Here is a 6,016-nt window from a genome sequence, read left to right as displayed (position 1 = left end):
TGGTGAATCTCCTCCACCTGAAAGCTTTATTTAGGGGCTGATCTTTTACTCTGGACGCCCCCTCCTCACCCCCCCGACCTCCTCACACACACACACACACACACAACAAAGGGTAGTCACACTTTTTTTTAAAGAGGATACCAAAAACAAACCCAAACCAAACCAAAAAAACAAACTCTCACTACCCAAGGAATGACTGAAGCAAACCAAAAATAACCCAAACCAAATGTGGCTGGAGGGAGGAGGGGAGGAGGACCAGCGGATATCCGCCTGTCCGTCTGTTAGCTTTAGGCCTGCAGAACTGCGGCCCGCTCTGAAACTGTGTAGCACTGATGGAGGGATGAACAGACAGGCGGAAAGACAAGAAAAGCAAAGGATGGGTCCCTTCCTCCCTTCCTCTGCCTCCCTCTCTCCAGCTCGGCTCTCTGGTCCTGGATGGAGCGAAACGCAAATGACCTCACTGAACTGAAATCTGTTTTTATTTCAAATGTTTTTAGTTTTGATTCTGATTCCTTTCTCCCCTCTGCTGTGTCTCTTGATGCCGTTTCATGTACTGTATTTTAGTGCTTATTACTTATTTGGAATAACGTACTCGCTTACTTACTTACTTACTACAAGAGCTCCTTATTTTTTTCGTAGTCGTGCTAGAGATTTTTATCAGGTGGTTGACGATAAAAACAAAAAAATACTGTGAAAATTTAGCTTCCAGATTTTTATTAGCCTGTCCTGGCGGGGGAGTGGGGTGGGGGTGGGGTGAAATATATACGACACAAAAGCCAAATTGAGCAGCAAACCTTGAACTCGTCAAACCAAATACTGAAGCAAACCAAATTGTGCACGAGGACAAAGAAAACGGGTCAGTTTGTCTGAGGTGAGCGTTTTCTGCATGCAAGTGTTCGTCGGAGGCTTAAAAATGAAGACGCGGGTTGGGTCGGGAGCGATGTCTTGTAATTTTTGAACCCAAAGACGGCAATCTGAGCTACACTTTAAGATGCAGAGCTGCGTTCTCGCAGCGTAGGCCTCGGTTTATCTGACGCGTGGGGAGTTGGACTCCATCCAAAGAATATTTGGTTTGATCCTCGCCGGGCGAAACAGTCGACACACGAGAATCGTTTCACGAACCAAGCTTTAGGTGTGGAAGGGAGGGTGTGCGCCTTAAAGGTGAGGCCTTCGCTCCACATTGACTCTTAGACGGAATGTATCTGTTAGTGCTTCTATAGATTTTGTAGAAAAAAAAAAGATCTATGTTCTACTGCTTACTTATCGCTGATGTACTGAAAAGAAAAAAAAACTAAAAAAAAACAACAAAAAAAGACTTTGAGAAAAAAAGATCCTTAAAACATCGATAACTTGATTTTAGACCAAAAATTTTAACTATCTCTCTTTGGATTTTTTTTTTTATTTCTCTTTTCCTTTTTTCCAATTATGATTCAGACTTTTGATTGTACTATTTATTCAGGGTTGATTTATTGGCTTGTCTATTTATTCGTTAATTTATTTCTAGAGGTGCTTTTCTGATAATTTGATGGGTTTGTAATGGATTTTCTTATGTTATGCCCCTTGTTAAAGGTCTTAATTTTACTTCTTTACACCAAATAATACCAGAAATGTATTTTAAAAGCCCCGTAGAGACTCTACATAGAGCTCAACATCAGTAAAGATGTGTAACAAGCCTTTAAATAAATTCATATTTCATTGCCATAACATAATCCAACACTGAAAATCTTTAGAAACTCCAATGATACTTTATTATTGTTTTTAACATCGTTGATGGCACACTTATTAGAGCATCTGATTATTAATTTATATTTATTGCATCAATTTAATTTAAATTGTGGATCAAAGTATAATTTTCTAATTAATAATTCACAACTTCCTGTTTGTCTTGGGTATGTATTTTTGTGACACCAAGGTCATTTCTCCTGACAGTTCTCAAAATAAGACTCTCAGTTGATCTTAATTCGCCACAAAAATAGCTGGTTTAGTTCCTCAAACGTTTGAACTACCAGAATATTTTATATGAGAACCTGATGCAATTTTCCAGAAAAGTGAGTATGGGTCGTCAAAAGATCATTCAGCCGATTAATGTTTCAAAAAACTGAGCAAAACAATGAAGACATGATTCACTAGATGCAAAACGAAGTACAGCTCAGTCCCCAGACCTGCACATTGTTGGCAAAGGTGGTTGTGAAATGAATTAACAGCATGAGAATCAACCATTTTTACCACATGGCATTTTCTCCACATTGAACTTTCTTCCTGCAATAAATGATGAATTTATTTTAAGCCTTCTGCACATCTCTACCAGGTGTTTCCGTTAATGTTGCAGGCCCTGTGAATTTAAAGTGGCAGCACTGTGCGCAGAACACCTCATGAGCTTTTCGACACAGAACAAGTTAACATTTTTGATTTTCTTGACTTACATTTTCCCTTCAATCTCCTTGAAGTTCAAACTCTGATGAGTAAACATGAAAGCGGTTTGACTGAGAGTCTTATCGTGAGGCGCCCGTTGTGGCACAGAGCTGCTTCTTTCTTTTAATACTCCCCACATCAAACCAAGAGCTTTACTGTTACGTCAAAAACACAGAAGAGGAGTATCAACGGGGGCAAAAAGCTGAAGTGGGGTTTTTTTTTTCATGACAGAGACAACAGAAGGAGGCAGAGGCCCACATTACCCTCTAACTAACTTCTTGTTTTGTCTCTGTTTCGCTTTGCTTCTGTATCTTGTTTTGTTTTCACTTTCCTGTACGATTGCTTTAAAATGATTTCTTCATCCGCTGTCGGATGTAAAAGAGAGATAGTTCATCATATACCTCATATTCTTTGATGATAAACCAAATAGATGAATGCTTTAAAAAAGCGGGGTTCAGGTGCGGATCAGGGTCCTGGAATGGGTCCAGGTGCAGGACGGTGTGTTTGCTCTGTGAGACTCTTCAGTCTCCACAGAGCTGCACGCTGCTCCCCCCTCCCTGGGAGCTAAACCCTCTCCTCACATTTGAGCCTCACTGCTTCCTCCCTGTCAAACCTGGACTGTGGGCTTGATGCTGCTCTTTGACTCGGATCTCAGACCAGCTCTGGATCTGGGTCCGCCTCGCAGCGGCTTTATCACCAAAGCTGCCCCCTCTCTGGTCCCTAACGCCCGACGAGGGGGCTTGTTGTTCAGTTTAATGCCAGGGAGCAGCTGACTGAGGTAACTAGGTGACAGACAGTTATGTGTATGTGTGTGTTGAGGAAGTGGAAGCTGGAGGAAGAGATGAGCACATAATCCGAACGTCTGGATTCTCCGTGTTTTCCCCCTTTTGGAGGAAAGGAGAAAGAGCGACTCTGCTGTGTAACTCAGGGTTTGATGGACTTGGTGCATGGTGCAGGACTGTGGTGGGGATACCCCACTAAGCGAATGATACCAAAGTCTATGCCCCACCATGGATCCAGCACTACGTGCACACTCCCTAAAATCTTGATACTGGCAGAGTGTTTGCTGAAAAGCTCTGTGACAAAACAATGCCAGCAGGGTTTGTCTTAACTACATAAATTATACTCTTTGACAATTTCAGAGCAAGGATCTTTAAAGGGCTCTTTTTTTCTTATCTTAGCACAAAGACTGGAATTAACGCACTTAAAGCGGACGCGTTATGCAAAATTCAAATTTACTTCCATTTGGGTTACTGCTTCTGAAAACAGTCACTGCATTTAAAAACACACCCAGACATTTTTTGGTAATAAGTTAATTTTTCTTATGTCTGAAAAATGAGGCGTTGTTAAGGTAGGCATTGCACAGTTACCTAGCAGTCCAGCCTGTTACCTAGCAACTCAAGAGGAGCTCCAGCATGTTTGGCCAGCTGGTTTTACTGCTGAATGTGCTGTACAATGGCTGCTGGAAAAGACACGTGTTTTATTCCTAACTCACCATTTAGGTACCATTTGTTACATTCTCATTGGTTGTGCAGGAGGCTCCAGTTCTGCTTTTCAAAGACGTACAGTTGTGCAATTGCGCACCTGTTTGCAGCCATTTTCATGTGTGAGTGTAAGCGTTAAGTTGGGGGGGCGTGGCCAGCGGCAGCTTATTTGTATCTAAAGTGACAGGAAACCACTCATTCTGAAAGGAGCTCAAAATAGACAGAAGTGAGCAGATTAAAATCTGATTATCTAAGAACCATTTTTGAGCGAAAGAAAATGTAATGAATATAATAGTTCACCTGTTTTCATAGACCATCTCTTCAACACGCTGATTTTAAATCCATGACGTGTGCTGAACCACGTTTTAGGGGTGTAACGTAACATGTCCAAAAATTGTTTATATAGGAATAAAGTGTTAAATCTATAGCAGTAAAGTAATGTCGGGGGTAAAAATACAAAGGATATCTGTTCAGCTGGTTCAGAAAATCAATGCTGGCTTTTGAGGACAGTTTATTAAGAAATATTCAACTTTACAAGTCAGGATTACAACCTTAAGGGGACTTCCCGTCCAGTTCTCCAACAAGGAACTTGGAAATTCCAGCTTCTCTGTTGAAATGGAAAACCACCAAAAGATCCTCGCTTGGTTTCAGGGAAGCTGGGAAGTTGGCTAAATTCCAGGATTTATTACTGTTTAAACAAACTTATTCAGCTGAACTAAAATCCTCCTAAATGATGCAAGCACACACTTTTATAATACAATACCACTGGGGTCTGGAGTGGGTCCCTCAACGTGCATTATTTCACATGCAGACTGTGCACAGTTCTGGTAAAACTATTTGAATGGTTTCCTAAATGGAGGTGAATAATTTCCCTTTCATTCGTTCTTGATCTTGTAGGAACTACTAGAGACGGGAAAGATCAGTAAAACAAAGTATCGTTGCAGTTTTGATTGCAATTCATTTAAACTCTTCTCAATCTTTTGCACAACCGTGCAAAGCTGTGGCATCTGGATGACTAAATTCTGTGGAGAACTTAGAATTTAGCTGGAAAAATATATTGTCTGCATTGCTCTTGAAATTTAATACTCTGCCTAATATTGCATCTAAGCAGTTCTTTGGAATTTCATGTGGATGACTAAAGATGATAACGACTTAGCAAGGCGTGGTATTCATTTGAAGCAGCGGTGGCTGAGCTCCCCTCACTGGTAACTGACGCCACTGCTGCTTGGGGCTTTATGTGTCATCAGCCTGGTAAAGTCTCACTAATAGACAGCAAAAGCCACAGAAACAACAAAAAATGCAATATGAGCTTTTCTGTCCTGAACCGAAAGTTGGCAAGTAAACCAGAAAAAAACGGTGAAGTTGAAAATGAATCAGCGTGACAAGCATAGGGTGAGAAAGTGCTTTTAAGCTACGATGATGAGGAGGAGAAGAAGAAAAAGTTGTGCAATCTCTACAATCAGTGATGGCACATGCTGGAGGTTAGCAAAACGATCTGAATCAGCAGTGATTCATAATTTCCACTTGGTTTAGGCAGAGGAAAGCTAACTCCTCCATCTGTTTCCAGTCTTTGTGCTAAGCTAAGCTTACCAACCACAAGCCTGCATGGCTCTCTGTTTTTCGTGCAGCCTCCTATTAAAACTAAAGCTGTTCCTTGGATTCTCATGAAGGGAAGCAGCTTCCCAAAGTCGTGAGCAATATTTCCTTTATTTAGAACGAGAGGCAAAGTAAGCTGAGCGAAAGGAACCCTCAACAAAGCTGCCACATCTTCCTCCACCCACTCTCATCCACACGTACACGCTCTTCCTCTACTTCATCGCTTCTCTACTCTTCTCTCTTTCTCTTTTCTACAATACAGCTTTAGTCCAAAGGTTCTGCAGCAACACAGCAAAGCAAAGTCAGATGTTAAAGAATAAAACCAAAGAGCTCTAACTTGATCCTCTTTTTAAACTCGAGCCCTCCATCCCTCACCTTTCCCTGTCTGCCCTCCTTTGTCACCTAGTGAGCCAGAATTTGAAGCATTAACCTCAGCTATCCAAAGGGAAATAATAATAACAATAATAATAATAATGATAATTAAGATATTGATGATGATGATGATGAAATGTATATTTTTAAGT

The sequence above is a fragment of the Poecilia mexicana genome, unplaced genomic scaffold (assembly GCF_051168715.1).
Source record: "Poecilia mexicana isolate PSO_F unplaced genomic scaffold, ASM5116871v1 scaffold_16, whole genome shotgun sequence".
In the NCBI taxonomy this organism is placed as follows: Eukaryota; Metazoa; Chordata; class Actinopteri; order Cyprinodontiformes; family Poeciliidae; genus Poecilia; species Poecilia mexicana.
This window is presented reverse-complemented; position numbering follows the sequence as displayed.